The sequence below is a fragment of the Rhodnius prolixus genome, unplaced genomic scaffold (genome assembly GCF_049639745.1).
Source record: "Rhodnius prolixus isolate KJV_2025 unplaced genomic scaffold, Rpr scaffold_3, whole genome shotgun sequence".
In the NCBI taxonomy this organism is placed as follows: domain Eukaryota; kingdom Metazoa; phylum Arthropoda; class Insecta; order Hemiptera; family Reduviidae; genus Rhodnius; species Rhodnius prolixus.
In genome coordinates, this window is record NW_027411603.1 from 46665968 (window position 1) to 46686274 (window position 20307).

Here is a 20307-nt window from a genome sequence, read left to right on the forward strand (position 1 = left end):
AAAAGTGAATTTTCCATCCTCTCCATTCTATTTCCTGGCCAAAGGTTGTTCGTACAACTGTGGTAGACCTTTTTTGGAAGGATATAAGATGAAAAAAGCATTCAAAATAACAAATTCTCTTTACTTTGAGGCCGAAAAGTGAATTTTCCATCCTCTCCATTCTATTTCCTGGCCAAAGGTTGTTCGTACAACTGTGGTAGACCTTTTTTGGAAGTATATAAGATGAAAAAAGCATTCAAAATAACAAATTCTCTTTACTTTGAGGCCGAAAAGTGAATTTTCCATCCTCTCCATTCTATTTCCTGGCCAAAGGTTGTTCGTACAACTGTGGTAGACCTTTTTTGGAAGTATATAAGATGAAAAAAGCATTCAAAATAACAAATTCTCTTTACTTTGAGGCCGAAAAGTGAATTTTCCAACCTCTCCATTCTATTTCCTGGCCAAAGGTTGTTCGTACAACTGTGGTAGACCTTTTTTGGAAGTATATAAGATGAAAAAAGCATTCAAAATAACAAATTCTCTTTACTTTGAGGCCGAAAAGTGAATTTTCCAACCTCTCCATTCTATTTCCTGGCCAAAGGTTGTTCGTACAACTGTGGTAGACCTTTTTTGGAAGTATATAAGATGAAAAAAGCATTCAAAATAACAAATTCTCTTTACTTTGAGGCCGAAAAGTGAATTTTCCAACCTCTCCATTCTATTTCCTGGCCAAAGGTTGTTCGTACAACTGTGGTAGACCTTTTTTGGAAGTATATAAGATGAAAAAAGCATTCAAACTAACAAATTCTCTTTACTTTGAGGCCGAAAAGTGAATTTTCCAACCTCTCCATTCTATTTCCTGGCCAAAGGTTGTTCGTACAACTGTGGTAGACCTTTTTTGGAAGTATATAAGATGAAAAAAGCATTCAAAATAAGAAATTCTCTTTACTTTGAGGCCGAAAAGTGAATTTTCCAACCTCTCCATTCTATTTCCTGGCCAAAGGTTGTTCGTACAACTGTGGTAGACCTTTTTTGGAAGTATATAAGATGAAAAAAGCATTCAAAATAAGAAATTCTCTTTACTTTGAGGCCGAAAAGTGAATTTTCCATCCTCTCCATTCTATTTACTGGCCAAAGGTTGTTCGTACAACTGTGGTAGACCTTTTTTGGAAGTATATAAGATGAAAAAAGCATTCAAAATAAGAAATTCTCTTTACTTTGAGGCCGAAAAGTGAATTTTCCATCCTCTCCATTCTATTTCCTGGCCAAAGGTTGTTCGTACAACTGTGGTACACCTTTTTTGGAAGTATATAAGATGAAAAAAGCATTCAAAATAAGAAATTCTCTTTACTTTGAGGCCGAAAAGTGAATTTTCCAACCTCTCCATTCTATTTCCTGGCCAAAGGTTGTTCGTACAACTGTGGTAGACCTTTTTTGGAAGTATATAAGATGAAAAAAGCATTCAAAATAAGAAATACTCTTTACTTTGAAGACGAAAAGTGAATTTTCCAACCTCTCCATTCTATTTCCTGGCCAAAGGTTGTTCGTACAACTGTGGTAGACGTTTTTTGGAAGTATATAAGATGAAAAAAGCATTCAAAATAACAAATTCTCTTTACTTTGAGGCCGAAAAGTGAATTTTCCAACCTCTCCATTCTATTTCCTGGCCAAAGGTTGTTCGTACAACTGTGGTAGACCTTTTTTTGGAAGTATATAAGATAAAAAAAGCATTCAAAATAAGAAATACTCTTTACTTTGAGGCCGAAAAGTGAATTTTCCAACCTCTCCATTCTATTTCCTGGCCAAAGGTGGTTCGTACAACTGTGGTAGACCTTTTTTGGAAGTATATAAGATGAAAAAAGCATTCAAAATAAGAAATACTCTTTACTTTGAGGCCGAAAAGGGAATTTTCCAACCTCTCCATTCTATTTCCTGGCCAAAGGTTGTTCGTACAACTGTGGTAGACCTTTTTTGGAAGTATATAAGATGAAAAAAGCATTCAAAATAAGAAATACTCTTTACTTTGAGGCCGAAAAGTGAATTTTCCAACCTCTCCATTCTATTTCCTGGCCAAAGGTTGTTCGTACAACTGTGGTAGACCTTTTTTGGAAGTATATAAGATGAAAAAAGCATTCAAAATAAGAAATACTCTTTACTTTGAGGCCGAAAAGGGAATTTTCCAACCTCTCCATTCTATTTCCTGGCCAAAGGTTGTTCGTACAACTGTGGTAGACCTTTTTTGGAAGTATATAAGATGAAAAAAGCATTCAAAATAAGAAATACTCTTTACTTTGAGGCCGAAAAGTGAATTTTCCAACCTCTCCATTCTATTTCCTGGCCAAAGGTTGTTCGTACAACTGTGGTAGACCTTTTTTGGAAGTATATAAGATGAAAAAAGCATTCAAAATAACAAATTCTCTTTACTTTGAGGCCGAAAAGTGAATTTTCCAACCTCTCCATTCTATTTCCTGGCCTAAGGTTGTTCGTACAACTGTGGTAGACCTTTTTTGGAAGTATATAAGATGAAAAAAGCATTCAAAATAACAAATTCTCTTTACTTTGAGGCCGAAAAGTGAATTTTCCAACCTCTCCATTCTATTTCCTGGCCAAAGGTTGTTCGTACAACTGTGGTAGACCTTTTTTGGAAGTATATAAGATGAAAAAAGCATTCAAAATAAGAAATTCTCTTTACTTTGAGGCCGAAAAGTGAATTTTCCAACCTCTCCATTCTATTTCCTGGCCAAAGGTTGTTCGTACAACTGTGGTAGACCTTTTTTGGAAGTATATAAGATGAAAAAAGCATTCAAAATAACAAATTCTCTTTACTTTGAGGCCGAAAAGTGAATTTTCCATCCTCTCCATTCTATTTCCTGGCCAAAGGTTGTTCGTACAACTGTGGTAGACCTTTTTTGGAAGTATATAAGATGAAAAAAGCATTCAAAATAAGAAATTCTCTTTACTTTGAGGCCGAAAAGTGAATTTTCCATCCTCTCCATTCTATTTCCTGGCCAAAGGTTGTTCGTACAACTGTGGTACACCTTTTTTGGAAGTATATAAGATGAAAAAAGCATTCAAAATAAGAAATTCTCTTTACTTTGAGGCCGAAAAGTGAATTTTCCAACCTCTCCATTCTATTTCCTGGCCAAAGGTTGTTCGTACAACTGTGGTAGACCTTTTTTGGAAGTATATAAGATGAAAAAAGCATTCAAAATAACAAATACTCTTTACTTTGAAGACGAAAAGTGAATTTTCCAACCTCTCCATTCTATTTCCTGGCCAAAGGTTGTTCGTACAACTGTGGTAGACGTTTTTTGGAAGTATATAAGATGAAAAAAGCATTCAAAATAACAAATTCTCTTTACTTTGAGGCCGAAAAGTGAATTTTCCATCCTCTCCATTCTATTTCCTGGCCAAAGGTTTTCGTACAACTGTGGTAGACCTTTTTTTGGAAGTATATAAGATAAAAAAAGCATTCAAAATAAGAAATACTCTTTACTTTGAGGCCGAAAAGTGAATTTTCCAACCTCTCCATTCTATTTCCTGGCCAAAGGTGGTTCGTACAACTGTGGTAGACCTTTTTTGGAAGTATATAAGATGAAAAAAGCATTCAAAATAAGAAATACTCTTTACTTTGAGGCCGAAAAGGGAATTTTCCAACCTCTCCATTCTATTTCCTGGCCAAAGGTTGTTCGTACAACTGTGGTAGACCTTTTTTGGAAGTATATAAGATGAAAAAAGCATTCAAAATAAGAAATGCTCTTTACTTTGAGGCCGAAAAGTGAATTTTCCAACCTCTCCATTCTATTTCCTGGCCAAAGGTTGTTCGTACAACTGTGGTAGACCTTTTTTGGAAGTATATAAGATGAAAAAAGCATTCAAAATAAGAAATACTCTTTACTTTGAGGCCGAAAAGTGAATTTTCCAACCTCTCCATTCTATTTCCTGGCCAAAGGTTGTTCGTACAACTGTGGTAGACCTTTTTTGGAAGTATATAAGATGAAAAAAGCATTCAAAATAAGAAATACTCTTTACTTTGTGGCCGAAAAGTGAATTTTCCAACCTCTCCATTCTATTTCCTGGCCAAAGGTTGTTCGTACAACTGTGGTAGACCTTTTTTGGAAGTATATAAGATGAAAAAAGCATTCAAAATAACAAATTCTCTTTACTTTGAGGCCGAAAAGTGAATTTTCCAACCTCTCCATTCTATTTCCTGGCCAAAGGTTGTTCGTACAACTGTGGTAGACCTTTTTTGGAAGTATATAAGATGAAAAAAGCATTCAAAATAACAAATTCTCTTTACTTTGAGGCCGAAAAGTGAATTTTCCAACCTCTCCATTCTATTTCCTGGCCAAAGGTTGTTCGTACAACTGTGGTAGACCTTTTTTGGAAGTATATAAGATGAAAAAAGCATTCAAAATAACAAATTCTCTTTACTTTGAGGCCGAAAAGTGAATTTTCCAACCTCTCCATTCTATTTCCTGGCCAAAGGTTGTTCGTACAACTGTGGTAGACCTTTTTTGGAAGTATATAAGATGAAAAAAGCATTCAAAATAACAAATTCTCTTTACTTTGAGGCCGAAAAGTGAATTTTCCAACCTCTCCATTCTATTTCCTGGCCAAAGGTTGTTCGTACAACTGTGGTAGACCTTTTTTGGAAGTATATAAGATGAAAAAAGCATTCAAAATAACAAATTCTCTTTACTTTGAGGCCGAAAAGTGAATTTTCCAACCTCTCCATTCTATTTCCTGGCCAAAGGTTGTTCGTACAACTGTGGTAGACCTTTTTTGGAAGTATATAAGATGAAAAAAGCATTCAAAATAAGAAATTCTCTTTACTTTGAGGCCGAAAAGTGAATTTTCCATCCTCTCCATTCTATTTCCTGGCCAAAGGTTGTTCGTACAACTGTGGTAGACCTTTTTTGGAAGTATATAAGATGAAAAAAGCATTCAAAATAAGAAATTCTCTTTACTTTGAGGCCGAAAAGTGAATTTTCCATCCTCTCCATTCTATTTCCTGGCCAAAGGTTGTTCGTACAACTGTGGTAGACCTTTTTTGGAAGTATATAAGATGAAAAAAGCATTCAAAATAACAAATACTCTTTACTTTGAAAACGAAAAGTGAATTTTCCAACCACTCCATTCTATTTCCTGGCCAAAGGTTGTTCGTACAACTGTGGTAGACCTTTTTTGGAAGTATATAAGATGAAAAAAGCATTCAAAATAAGAAATACTCTTTACTTTGAGGCCGAAAAGTGAATTTTCCAACCTCTCCAGTCTATTTCCTGGCCAAAGGTGGTTCGTACAACTGTGGTAGACCTTTTTTGGAAGTATATAAAATGAAAAAAGCATTCAAAATAACAAATTCTCTTTACTTTGAGGCCGAAAAGTGAATTTTCCAACCTCTCCATTCTATTTCCTGGCCAAAGGTTGTTCGTACAACTGTGGTAGACCTTTTTTTGGAAGTATATAAGATAAAAAAAGCATTCAAAATAAGAAATACTCTTTACTTTGAGGCCGAAAAGTGAATTTTCCAACCTCTCCATTTTATTTCCTGGCCAAAGGTGGTTCGTACAACTGTGGTAGACCTTTTTTGGAAGTATATAAGATGAAAAAAGCATTCAAAATAAGAAATACTCTTTACTTTGAGGCCGAAAAGTGAATTTTCCAACCTCTCCATTCTATTTCCTGGCCAAAGGTTGTTCGTACAACTGTGGTAGACCTTTTTTGGAAGTATATAAGATGAAAAAAGCATTCAAAATAAGAAATACTCTTTACTTTGAGGCCGAAAAGTGAATTTTCCAACCTCTCCATTCTATTTCCTGGCCAAAGGTTGTTCGTACAACTGTGGTAGACCTTTTTTGGAAGTATATAAGATGAAAAAAGCATTCAAAATAAGAAATACTCTTTACTTTGAGGCCGAAAAGTGAATTTTCCAACCTCTCCATTCTATTTCCTGGCCAAAGGTTGTTCGTACAACTGTGGTAGACCTTTTTTGGAAGTATATAAGATGAAAAAAGCATTCAAAATAAGAAATACTCTTTACTTTGAGGCCGAAAAGTGAATTTTCCAACCTCTCCATTCTATTTCCTGGCCAAAGGTTGTTCGTACAACTGTGGTAGACCTTTTTTGGAAGTATATAAGATGAAAAAAGCATTCAAAATAACAAATTCTCTTTACTTTGAGGCCGAAAAGTGAATTTTCCAACCTCTCCATTCTATTTCCTGGCCAAAGGTTGTTCGTACAACTGTGGTAGACCTTTTTTGGAAGTATATAAGATGAAAAAAGCATTCAAAATAAGAAATACTCTTTACTTTGAGGCCGAAAAGTGAATTTTCCAACCTCTCCATTCTATTTCCTGGCCAAAGGTTGTTCGTACAACTGTGGTAGACCTTTTTTGGAAGTATATAAGATGAAAAAAGCATTCAAAATAAGAAATACTCTTTACTTTGAGGCCGAAAAGTGAATTTTCCAACCTCTCCATTCTATTACCTGGCCAAAGGTTGTTCGTACAACTGTGGTAGACCTTTTTTGGAAGTATATAAGATGAAAAAAGCATTCAAAATAAGAAATACTCTTTACTTTGAGGCCGAAAAGTGAATTTTCCAACCTCTCCATTCTATTTCCTGGCCAAAGGTTGTTCGTACAACTGTGGTAGACCTTTTTTGGAAGTATATAAGATGAAAAAAGCATTCAAAATAAGAAATACTCTTTACTTTGAGGCCGAAAAGTGAATTTTCCAACCTCTCCATTCTATTTCCTGGCCAAAGGTTGTTCGTACAACTGTGGTAGACCTTTTTTGGAAGTATATAAGATGAAAAAAGCATTCAAAATAAGAAATACTCTTTACTTTGAGGCCGAAAAGTGAATTTTCCAACCTCTCCATTCTATTTCCTGGCCAAAGGTTGTTCGTACAACTGTGGTAGACCTTTTTTGGAAGTATATAAGATGAAAAAAGCATTCAAAATAACAAATTCTCTTTACTTTGAGGCCGAAAAGTGAATTTTCCAACCTCTCCATTCTATTTCCTGGCCAAAGGTTGTTCGTACAACTGTGGTAGACCTTTTTTGGAAGTATATAAGATGAAAAAAGCATTCAAAATAACAAATTCTCTTTACTTTGAGGCCGAAAAGTGAATTTTCCAACCTCTCCATTCTATTTCCTGGCCAAAGGTTGTTCGTACAACTGTGGTAGACCTTTTTTGGAAGTATATAAGATGAAAAAAGCATTCAAAATAAGAAATACTCTTTACTTTGAGGCCGAAAAGTGAATTTTCCAACCTCTCCATTCTATTTCCTGGCCAAAGGTTGTTCGTACAACTGTGGTAGACCTTTTTTGGAAGTATATAAGATGAAAAAAGCATTCAAAATAAGAAATACTCTTTACTTTGAGGCCGAAAAGTGAATTTTCCAACCTCTCCATTCTATTTCCTGGCCAAAGGTTGTTCGTACAACTGTGGTAGACCTTTTTTGGAAGTATATAAGATGAAAAAAGCATTCAAAATAACAAATTCTCTTTACTTTGAGGCCGAAAAGTGAATTTTCCAACCTCTCCATTCTATTTCCTGGCCAAAGGTTGTTCGTACAACTGTGGTAGACCTTTTTTGGAAGTATATAAGATGAAAAAAGCATTCAAAATAAGAAATACTCTTTACTTTGAGGCCGAAAGTGAATTTTCCAACCTCTCCATTCTATTTCCTGGCCAAAGGTTGTTCGTACAACTGTGGTAGACCTTTTTTGGAAGTATATAAGATGAAAAAAGCATTCAAAATAAGAAATACTCTTTACTTTGAGGCCGAAAAGTGAATTTTCCAACCTCTCCATTCTATTTCCTGGCCAAAGGTTGTTCGTACAACTGTGGTAGACCTTTTTTGGAAGTATATAAGATGAAAAAAGCATTCAAAATAACAAATTCTCTTTACTTTGAGGCCGAAAAGTGAATTTTCCAACCTCTCCATTCTATTTCCTGGCCAAAGGTTGTTCGTACAACTGTGGTAGACCTTTTTTGGAAGTATATAAGATGAAAAAAGCATTCAAAATAACAAATTCTCTTTACTTTGAGGCCGAAAAGTGAATTTTCCAACCTCTCCATTCTATTTCCTGGCCAAAGGTTGTTCGTACAACTGTGGTAGACCTTTTTTGGAAGTATATAAGATGAAAAAAGCATTCAAAATAACAAATTCTCTTTACTTTGAGGCCGAAAAGTGAATTTTCCAACCTCTCCATTCTATTTCCTGGCCAAAGGTTGTTCGTACAACTGTGGTAGACCTTTTTTGGAAGTATATAAGATGAAAAAAAGCATTCAAAATAACAAATACTCTTTACTTTGAAGACGAAAAGTGAATTTTCCAACCTCTCCATTCTATTTCCTGGCCAAAGGTTGTTCGTACAACTGTGGTAGACCTTTTTTGGAAGTATATAAGATGAAAAAAGCATTCAAAATAACAAATTCTCTTTACTTTGAGGCCGAAAAGTGAATTTTCCAACCTCTCCATTCTATTTCCTGGCCAAAGGTTGTTCGTACAACTGTGGTAGACCTTTTTTGGAAGTATATAAGATGAAAAAAGCATTCAAAATAACAAATACTCTTTACTTTGAAGACGAAAAGTGAATTTTCCAACCTCTCCATTCTATTTCCTGGCCAAAGGTTGTTCGTACAACTGTGGTAGACCTTTTTTGGAAGTATATAAGATGAAAAAAGCATTCAAAATAAGAAATACTCTTTACTTTGAGGCCGAAAAGTGAATTTTCCATCCTCTCCATTCTATTTCCTGGCCAAAGGTTGTTCGTACAACTGTGGTAGACCTTTTTTGGAAGTATATAAGATGAAAAAAGCATTCAAAATAACAAATTCTCTTTACTTTGAGGCCGAAAAGTGAATTTTCCAACCTCTCCATTCTATTTCCTGGCCAAAGGTTGTTCGTACAACTGTGGTAGACCTTTTTTGGAAGTATATAAGATGAAAAAAGCATTCAAAATAAGAAATACTCTTTACTTTGAAGACGAAAAGTGAATTTTCCATCCTCTCCATTCTATTTCCTGGCCAAAGGTTGTTCGTACAACTGTGGTAGACCTTTTTTGGAAGTATATAAGATGAAAAAAGCATTCAAAATAAGAAATTCTCTTTACTTTGAAGACGAAAAGTGAATTTTCCAACCTCTCCATTCTATTTCCTGGCCAAAGGTTGTTCGTACAACTGTGGTAGACCTTTTTTGGAAGTATATAAGATGAAAAAAGCATTCAAAATAAGAAATACTCTTTACTTTGAAGACGAAAAGTGAATTTTCCAACCTCTCCATTCTATTTCCTGGCCAAAGGTTGTTCGTACAACTGTGGTAGACCTTTTTTGGAAGTATATAAGATGAAAAAAGCATTCAAAATAAGAAATACTCTTTACTTTGAAGACGAAAAGTGAATTTTCCAACCTCTCCATTCTATTTCCTGGCCAAAGGTTGTTCGTACAACTGTGGTAGACCTTTTTTGGAAGTATATAAGATGAAAAAAGCATTCAAAATAAGAAATACTCTTTACTTTGAAGACGAAAAGTGAATTTTCCAACCTCTCCATTCTATTTCCTGGCCAAAGGTTGTTCGTACAACTGTGGTAGACCTTTTTTGGAAGTATATAAGATGAAAAAAGCATTCAAAATAAGAAATACTCTTTACTTTGAAGACGAAAAGTGAATTTTCCAACCTCTCCATTCTATTTCCTGGCCAAAGGTTGTTCGTACAACTGTGGTAGACCTTTTTTGGAAGTATATAAGATGAAAAAAGCATTCAAAATAAGAAATACTCTTTACTTTGAAGACGAAAAGTGAATTTTCCAACCTCTCCATTCTATTTCCTGGCCAAAGGTTGTTCGTACAACTGTGGTAGACCTTTTTTGGAAGTATATAAGATGAAAAAAGCATTCAAAATAAGAAATACTCTTTACTTTGAAGACGAAAAGTGAATTTTCCATCCTCTCCATTCTATTTCCTGGCCAAAGGTTGTTCGTACAACTGTGGTAGACCTTTTTTGGAAGTATATAAGATGAAAAAAGCATTCAAAATAAGAAATACTCTTTACTTTGAAGACGAAAAGTGAATTTTCCAACCTCTCCATTCTATTTCCTGGCCAAAGGTTGTTCGTACAACTGTGGTAGACCTTTTTTGGAAGTATATAAGATGAAAAAAGCATTCAAAATAAGAAATACTCTTTACTTTGAAGACGAAAAGTGAATTTTCCATCCTCTCCATTCTATTTCCTGGCCAAAGGTTGTTCGTACAACTGTGGTAGACCTTTTTTGGAAGTATATAAGATGAAAAAAGCATTCAAAATAAGAAATACTCTTTACTTTGAAGACGAAAAGTGAATTTTCCATCCTCTCCATTCTATTTCCTGGCCAAAGGTTGTTCGTACAACTGTGGTAGACCTTTTTTGGAAGTATATAAGATGAAAAAAGCATTCAAAATAAGAAATACTCTTTACTTTGAAGACGAAAAGTGAATTTTCCAACCTCTCCATTCTATTTCCTGGCCAAAGGTTGTTCGTACAACTGTGGTAGACCTTTTTTGGAAGTATATAAGATGAAAAAAGCATTCAAAATAAGAAATTCTCTTTACTTTGAGGCCGAAAAGTGAATTTTCCATCCTCTCCATTCTATTTCCTGGCCAAAGGTTGTTCGTACAACTGTGGTAGACCTTTTTTGGAAGTATATAAGATGAAAAAAGCATTCAAAATAAGAAATACTCTTTACTTTGAAGACGAAAAGTGAATTTTCCAACCTCTCCATTCTATTTCCTGGCCAAAGGTTGTTCGTACAACTGTGGTAGACCTTTTTTGGAAGTATATAAGATGAAAAAAGCATTCAAAATAAGAAATTCTCTTTACTTTGAGGCCGAAAAGTGAATTTTCCATCCTCTCCATTCTATTTCCTGGCCAAAGGTTGTTCGTACAACTGTGGTAGACCTTTTTTGGAAGTATATAAGATGAAAAAAGCATTCAAAATAAGAAATACTCTTTACTTTGAAGACGAAAAGTGAATTTTCCAACCTCTCCATTCTATTTCCTGGCCAAAGGTTGTTCGTACAACTGTGGTAGACCTTTTTTGGAAGTATATAAGATGAAAAAAGCATTCAAAATAAGAAATACTCTTTACTTTGAAGACGAAAAGTGAATTTTCCAACCTCTCCATTCTATTTCCTGGCCAAAGGTTGTTCGTACAACTGTGGTAGACCTTTTTTGGAAGTATATAAGATGAAAAAAGCATTCAAAATAAGAAATTCTCTTTACTTTGAGGCCGAAAAGTGAATTTTCCATCCTCTCCATTCTATTTCCTGGCCAAAGGTTGTTCGTACAACTGTGGTAGACCTTTTTTGGAAGTATATAAGATGAAAAAAGCATTCAAAATAAGAAATACTCTTTACTTTGAAGACGAAAAGTGAATTTTCCAACCTCTCCATTCTATTTCCTGGCCAAAGGTTGTTCGTACAACTGTGGTAGACCTTTTTTGGAAGTATATAAGATGAAAAAAGCATTCAAAATAAGAAATACTCTTTACTTTGAAGACGAAAAGTGAATTTTCCATCCTCTCCATTCTATTTCCTGGCCAAAGGTTGTTCGTACAACTGTGGTAGACCTTTTTTGGAAGTATATAAGATGAAAAAAGCATTCAAAATAAGAAATACTCTTTACTTTGAGGCCGAAAAGTGAATTTTCCAACCTCTCCATTCTATTTCCTGGCCAAAGGTTGTTCGTACAACTGTGGTAGACCTTTTTTGGAAGTATATAAGATGAAAAAAGCATTCAAAATAAGAAATACTCTTTACTTTGAAGACGAAAAGTGAATTTTCCATCCTCTCCATTCTATTTCCTGGCCAAAGGTTGTTCGTACAACTGTGGTAGACCTTTTTTGGAAGTATATAAGATGAAAAAAGCATTCAAAATAAGAAATACTCTTTACTTTGAAGACGAAAAGTGAATTTTCCAACCTCTCCATTCTATTTCCTGGCCAAAGGTTGTTCGTACAACTGTGGTAGACCTTTTTTGGAAGTATATAAGATGAAAAAAGCATTCAAAATAAGAAATACTCTTTACTTTGAAGACGAAAAGTGAATTTTCCAACCTCTCCATTCTATTTCCTGGCCAAAGGTTGTTCGTACAACTGTGGTAGACCTTTTTTGGAAGTATATAAGATGAAAAAAGCATTCAAAATAAGAAATACTCTTTACTTTGAAGACGAAAAGTGAATTTTCCAACCTCTCCATTCTATTTCCTGGCCAAAGGTTGTTCGTACAACTGTGGTAGACCTTTTTTGGAAGTATATAAGATGAAAAAAGCATTCAAAATAAGAAATACTCTTTACTTTGAAGACGAAAAGTGAATTTTCCATCCTCTCCATTCTATTTCCTGGCCAAAGGTTGTTCGTACAACTGTGGTAGACCTTTTTTGGAAGTATATAAGATGAAAAAAGCATTCAAAATAAGAAATACTCTTTACTTTGAAGACGAAAAGTGAATTTTCCAACCTCTCCATTCTATTTCCTGGCCAAAGGTTGTTCGTACAACTGTGGTAGACCGTTTTTGGAAGTATATAAGATGAAAAAAGCATTCAAAATAACAAATTCTCTTTACTTTGAGGCCGAAAAGTGAATTTTCCAACCTCTCCATTCTATTTCCTGGCCAAAGGTTGTTCGTACAACTGTGGTAGACCTTTTTTGGAAGTATATAAGATGAAAAAAGCATTCAAAATAAGAAATACTCTTTACTTTGAGGCCGAAAAGTGAATTTTCCAACCTCTCCATTCTATTTCCTGGCCAAAGGTTGTTCGTACAACTGTGGTAGACCTTTTTTGGAAGTATATAAGATGAAAAAAGCATTCAAAATAACAAATTCTCTTTACTTTGAGGCCGAAAAGTGAATTTTCCAACCTCTCCATTCTATTTCCTGGCCAAAGGTTGTTCGTACAACTGTGGTAGACCTTTTTTGGAAGTATATAAGATGAAAAAAGCATTCAAAATAACAAATACTCTTTACTTTGAAGACGAAAAGTGAATTTTCCAACCTCTCCATTCTATTTCCTGGCCAAAGGTTGTTCGTACAACTGTGGTAGACCTTTTTTGGAAGTATATAAGATGAAAAAAGCATTCAAAATAAGAAATACTCTTTACTTTGAAGACGAAAAGTGAATTTTCCAACCTCTCCATTCTATTTCCTGGCCAAAGGTTGTTCGTACAACTGTGGTAGACCTTTTTTGGAAGTATATAAGATGAAAAAAGCATTCAAAATAAGAAATACTCTTTACTTTGAGGCCGAAAAGTGAATTTTCCAACCTCTCCATTCTATTTCCTGGCCAAAGGTTGTTCGTACAACTGTGGTAGACCTTTTTTGGAAGTATATAAGATGAAAAAAGCATTCAAAATAAGAAATACTCTTTACTTTGAAGAAGAAAAGTGAATTTTCCATCCTCTCCATTCTATTTCCTGGCCAAAAGTTGTTCGTACAACTGTGGTAGACCTTTTTTGGAAGTATATAAGATGAAAAAAGCATTCAAAATAAGAAATACTCTTTACTTTGAAGACGAAAAGTGAATTTTCCAACCTCTCCATTCTATTTCCTGGCCAAAGGTTGTTCGTACAACTGTGGTAGACCTTTTTTGGAAGTATATAAGATGAAAAAAGCATTCAAAATAAGAAATACTCTTTACTTTGAAGACGAAAAGTGAATTTTCCATCCTCTCCATTCTATTTCCTGGCCAAAGGTTGTTCGTACAACTGTGGTAGACCTTTTTTGGAAGTATATAAGATGAAAAAAGCATTCAAAATAAGAAATACTCTTTACTTTGAAGACGAAAAGTGAATTTTCCATCCTCTCCATTCTATTTCCTGGCCAAAGGTTGTTCGTACAACTGTGGTAGACCTTTTTTGGAAGTATATAAGATGAAAAAAGCATTCAAAATAAGAAATACTCTTTACTTTGAAGACGAAAAGTGAATTTTCCAACCTCTCCATTCTATTTCCTGGCCAAAGGTTGTTCGTACAACTGTGGTAGACCTTTTTTGGAAGTATATAAGATGAAAAAAGCATTCAAAATAAGAAATACTCTTTACTTTGAAGACGAAAAGTGAATTTTCCAACCTCTCCATTCTATTTCCTGGCCAAAGGTTGTTCGTACAACTGTGGTAGACCTTTTTTGGAAGTATATAAGATGAAAAAAGCATTCAAAATAAGAAATACTCTTTACTTTGAAGACGAAAAGTGAATTTTCCAACCTCTCCATTCTATTTCCTGGCCAAAGGTTGTTCGTACAACTGTGGTAGACCTTTTTTGGAAGTATATAAGATGAAAAAAGCATTCAAAATAAGAAATTCTCTTTACTTTGAGGCCGAAAAGTGAATTTTCCATCCTCTCCATTCTATTTCCTGGCCAAAGGTTGTTCGTACAACTGTGGTAGACCTTTTTTGGAAGTATATAAGATGAAAAAAGCATTCAAAATAAGAAATACTCTTTACTTTGAAGACGAAAAGTGAATTTTCCAACCTCTCCATTCTATTTCCTGGCCAAAGGTTGTTCGTACAACTGTGGTAGACCTTTTTTGGAAGTATATAAGATGAAAAAAGCATTCAAAATAAGAAATTCTCTTTACTTTGAGGCCGAAAAGTGAATTTTCCATCCTCTCCATTCTATTTCCTGGCCAAAGGTTGTTCGTACAACTGTGGTAGACCTTTTTTGGAAGTATATAAGATGAAAAAAGCATTCAAAATAAGAAATACTCTTTACTTTGAAGACGAAAAGTGAATTTTCCAACCTCTCCATTCTATTTCCTGGCCAAAGGTTGTTCGTACAACTGTGGTAGACCTTTTTTGGAAGTATATAAGATGAAAAAAGCATTCAAAATAAGAAATACTCTTTACTTTGAAGACGAAAAGTGAATTTTCCAACCTCTCCATTCTATTTCCTGGCCAAAGGTTGTTCGTACAACTGTGGTAGACCTTTTTTGGAAGTATATAAGATGAAAAAAGCATTCAAAATAAGAAATTCTCTTTACTTTGAGGCCGAAAAGTGAATTTTCCATCCTCTCCATTCTATTTCCTGGCCAAAGGTTGTTCGTACAACTGTGGTAGACCTTTTTTGGAAGTATATAAGATGAAAAAAGCATTCAAAATAAGAAATACTCTTTACTTTGAAGACGAAAAGTGAATTTTCCAACCTCTCCATTCTATTTCCTGGCCAAAGGTTGTTCGTACAACTGTGGTAGACCTTTTTTGGAAGTATATAAGATGAAAAAAGCATTCAAAATAAGAAATACTCTTTACTTTGAAGACGAAAAGTGAATTTTCCATCCTCTCCATTCTATTTCCTGGCCAAAGGTTGTTCGTACAACTGTGGTAGACCTTTTTTGGAAGTATATAAGATGAAAAAAGCATTCAAAATAAGAAATACTCTTTACTTTGAGGCCGAAAAGTGAATTTTCCAACCTCTCCATTCTATTTCCTGGCCAAAGGTTGTTCGTACAACTGTGGTAGACCTTTTTTGGAAGTATATAAGATGAAAAAAGCATTCAAAATAAGAAATACTCTTTACTTTGAAGACGAAAAGTGAATTTTCCATCCTCTCCATTCTATTTCCTGGCCAAAGGTTGTTCGTACAACTGTGGTAGACCTTTTTTGGAAGTATATAAGATGAAAAAAGCATTCAAAATTAGAAATACTCTTTACTTTGAAGACGAAAAGTGAATTTTCCAACCTCTCCATTCTATTTCCTGGCCAAAGGTTGTTCGTACAACTGTGGTAGACCTTTTTTGGAAGTATATAAGATGAAAAAAGCATTCAAAATAACAAATACTCTTTACTTTGAAGACGAAAAGTGAATTTTCCAACCTCTCCATTCTATTTCCTGGCCAAAGGTTGTTCGTACAACTGTGGTAGACCTTTTTTGGAAGTATATAAGATGAAAAAAGCATTCAAAATAAGAAATACTCTTTACTTTGAGGCCGAAAAGTGAATTTTCCATCCTCTCCATTCTATTTCCTGGCCAAAGGTTGTTCGTACAACTGTGGTAGACCTTTTTTGGAAGTATATAAGATGAAAAAAGCATTCAAAATAAGAAATACTCTTTACTTTGAAGACGAGAAGTGAATTTTCCAACCTCTCCATTCTATTTCCTGGCCAAAGGTTGTTCGTACAACTGTGGTAGACCTTTTTTGGAAGTATATAAGATGAAAAAAGCATTCAAAATAAGAAATACTCTTTACTTTGAAGACGAAAAGTGAATTTTCCAACCTCTCCATTCTATTTCCTGGCCAAAGGTTGTTCGTACAACTGTGGTAGACCTTTTTTGGAAGTATATAAGATGAAAAAAGCATTCAAAATAAGAAATACTCTTTACTTTGAAGACGAAAAGTGAATTTTCCAACCTCTCCATTCTATTTCCTGGCCAAAGGTTGTTCGTACAACTGTGGTAGACCTTTTTTGGAAGTATATAAGATGAAAAAAGCATTCAAAATAAGAAATACTCTTTACTTTGAAGACGAAAAGTGAATTTTCCATCCTCTCCATTCTATTTCCTGGCCAAAGGTTGTTCGTACAACTGTGGTAGACCTTTTTTGGAAGTATATAAGATGAAAAAAGCATTCAAAATAAGAAATACTCTTTACTTTGAAGACGAAAAGTGAATTTTCCAACCTCTCCATTCTATTTCCTGGCCAAAGGTTGTTCGTACAACTGTGGTAGACCTTTTTTGGAAGTATATAAGATGAAAAAAGCATTCAAAATAACAAATTCTCTTTACTTTGAGGCCGAAAAGTGAATTTTCCAACCTCTCCATTCTATTTCCTGGCCAAAGGTTGTTCGTACAACTGTGGTAGACCTTTTTTGGAAGTATATAAGATGAAAAAAGCATTCAAAATAAGAAATACTCTTTACTTTGAGGCCGAAAAGTGAATTTTCCAACCTCTCCATTCTATTTCCTGGCCAAAGGTTGTTCGTACAACTGTGGTAGACCTTTTTTGGAAGTATATAAGATGAAAAAATCATTCAAAATAACAAATTCTCTTTACTTTGAGGCCGAAAAGTGAATTTTCCAACCTCTCCATTCTATTTCCTGGCCAAAGGTTGTTCGTACAACTGTGGTAGACCTTTTTTGGAAGTATATAAGATGAAAAAAGCATTCAAAATAACAAATACTCTTTACTTTGAAGACGAAAAGTGAATTTTCCAACCTCTCCATTCTATTTCCTGGCCAAAGGTTGTTCGTACAACTGTGGTAGACCTTTTTTGGAAGTATATAAGATGAAAAAAGCATTCAAAATAAGAAATACTCTTTACTTTGAAGACGAAAAGTGAATTTTCCAACCTCTCCATTCTATTTCCTGGCCAAAGGTTGTTCGTACAACTGTGGTACACCTTTTTTGGAAGTATATAAGATGAAAAAAGCATTCAAAATAAGAAATACTCTTTACTTTGAGGCCGAAAAGTGAATTTTCCATCCTCTCCATTCTATTTCCTGGCCAAAGGTTGTTCGTACAACTGTGGTAGACCTTTTTTGGAAGTATATAAGATGAAAAAAGCATTCAAAATAAGAAATACTCTTTACTTTGAGGCCGAAAAGTGAATTTTCCATCCTCTCTATTCTATTTCCTGGCCAAAGGTTGTTCGTACAACTGTGGTAGACCTTTTTTGGAAGTATATAAGATGAAAAAAGCATTCAAAATAAGAAATACTCTTTACTTTGAGGCCGAAAAGTTAATTTTCCATCCTCTCCATTCTATTTCCTGGCCAAAGGTTGTTCGTACAACTGTGGTAGACCTTTTTTGGAAGTATATAAGATGAAAAAAGCATTCAAAATAAGAAATACTCTTTACTTTGAGGCCGAAAAGTGAATTTTCCATCCTCTCCATTCTATTTCCTGGCCAAAGGTTGTTCGTACAACTGTGGTAGACCTTTTTTGGAAGTATATAAGATGAAAAAAGCATTCAAAATAAGAAATACTCTTTACTTTGAGGCCGAAAAGTGAATTTTCCATCCTCTCCATTCTATTTCCTGGCCAAAGGTTGTTCGTACAACTGTGGTAGACCTTTTTTGGAAGTATATAAGATGAAAAAAGCATTCAAAATAAGAAATACTCTTTACTTTGAGGCCGAAAAGTGAATTTTCCATCCTCTCCATTCTATTTCCTGGCCAAAGGTTGTTCGTACAACTGTGGTAGACCTTTTTTGGAAGTATATAAGATGAAAAAAGCATTCAAAATAAGAAATACTCTTTACTTTGAAGACGAGAAGTGAATTTTCCAACCTCTCTATTCTATTTCCTGGCCAAAGGTTGTTCGTACAACTGTGGTAGACCTTTTTTGGAAGTATATAAGATGAAAAAAGCATTCAAAATAAGAAATTCTCTTTACTTTGAGGCCGAAAAGTGAATTTTCCATCCTCTCCATTCTATTTCCTGGCCAAAGGTTGTTCGTACAACTGTGGTAGACCTTTTTTGGAAGTATATAAGATGAAAAAAGCATTCAAAATAAGAAATACTCTTTACTTTGAGGCCGAAAAGTGAATTTTCCATCCTCTCCATTCTATTTCCTGGCCAAAGGTTGTTCGTACAACTGTGGTAGACCTTTTTTGGAAGTATATAAGATGAAAAAAGCATTCAAAATAAGAAATACTCTTTACTTTGAGGCCGAAAAGTGAATTTTCCATCCTCTCCATTCTATTTCCTGGCCAAAGGTTGTTCGTACAACTGTGGTAGACCTTTTTTGGAAGTATATAAGATGAAAAAAGCATTCAAAATAAGAAATACTCTTTACTTTGAGGCCGAAAAGTGAATTTTCCATCCTCTCCATTCTATTTCCTGGCCAAAGGTTGTTCTTACAACTGTGGTAGACCTTTTTTGGAAGTATATAAGATGAAAAAAGCATTCAAAATAAGAAATACTCTTTACTTTGAAGACGAGAAGTGAATTTTCCAACCTCTCTATTCTATTTCCTGGCCAAAGGTTGTTCGTACAACTGTGGTAGACCTTTTTTGGAAGTATATAAGATGAAAAAAGCGTTCAAAATAAGAAATTCTCTTTACTTTGAGGCCGAAAAGTGAATTTTCCATCCTCTCCATTCTATTTCCTGGCCAAAGGTTGTTCGTACAACTGTGGTAGACCTTTTTTGGAAGTATATAAGATGAAAAAAGCATTCAAAATAAGAAATTCTCTTTACTTTGAGGCCGAAAAGTGAATTTTCCATCCTCTCCATTCTATTTCCTGGCCAAAGGTTGTTCGTACAACTGTGGTAGACCTTTTTTGGAAGTATATAAGATGAAAAAATCATTCAAAATAAGAAATTCTCTTTACATAGAGGACGAAAGTTGAATTTGAAATTCTACTAAACTAGCTCTAATTTCTAGTTGTAACAAACAGGGCTACTCTGAATTCTGGTTATCATTGACGGAAATATCTATTTCCCTGACTAAACTAGCTCCATTTTTCCTATATTTCCATCGCTTTTGATTATGAATTAACAGAAAGAGATCGTCCCAGTTATAACAAACAGGGCTACTCGGAATTCTGGTTTTCAAAACACTATTTCTCTGGCCTAACTAGCTCTGATTTCCTTATATTTTCATCGATTTTCGTTGTTACACTATCGGTGTAACTTGCTTCAGGTTTCTAGCTTTTCTTTCTTTTTCTAATTGAAAATAATTTTTTGTTTTCGAAACATGTAAAAATTGTTTGATTTGATTTAAAAATATTCTACCATGTTTGATACTATTATTTTAATATTATCCTTCTTATGATTGGCTATGAATATATTAGGTAAATGTTAATTTTGTAGAAAGCTAAATTCATGTTATTCACATTATTTGTTCATTTTCAATTTTAATTTCTAAGTTTTCACTAAAAATTGTCTATTTTTCATTGTTTTTTTGTTGTACTATTGTTAAAAAAATTTAAATTAAATAGTTAGAATCTAGGTAAATAAAATAATCTGGAAAAGGAGAGATGATCAACCCTTGGATGTTATGGGTATTTAGTTGCAATATCGGCCAGTAGATAGCATTAAAATGTTAAATTAAATATTAAGTTTACTTTTTTTACCAACAGATAACGTTGATGTTCATTTTTTCATGTAAACAAATGTCTTGCTGTCTTTATAGTGGATTGTTTTTTCGACAATGTTTGTGTTCTTTCAGAAATGTTCTCAATTTTAGGTTTCACTCTAACTTACGAAAAGAAGTTGTGGATTTGCAACAAAATAACGTCAGTAATTATAACAAATTTTTTTTTTCTAATACTATCGAAATTTAAATTTGATTAATTTATTTCCTTCTGCTCATAAGTATAATTTTTTAATGTTTTTTCTCCCCGACATT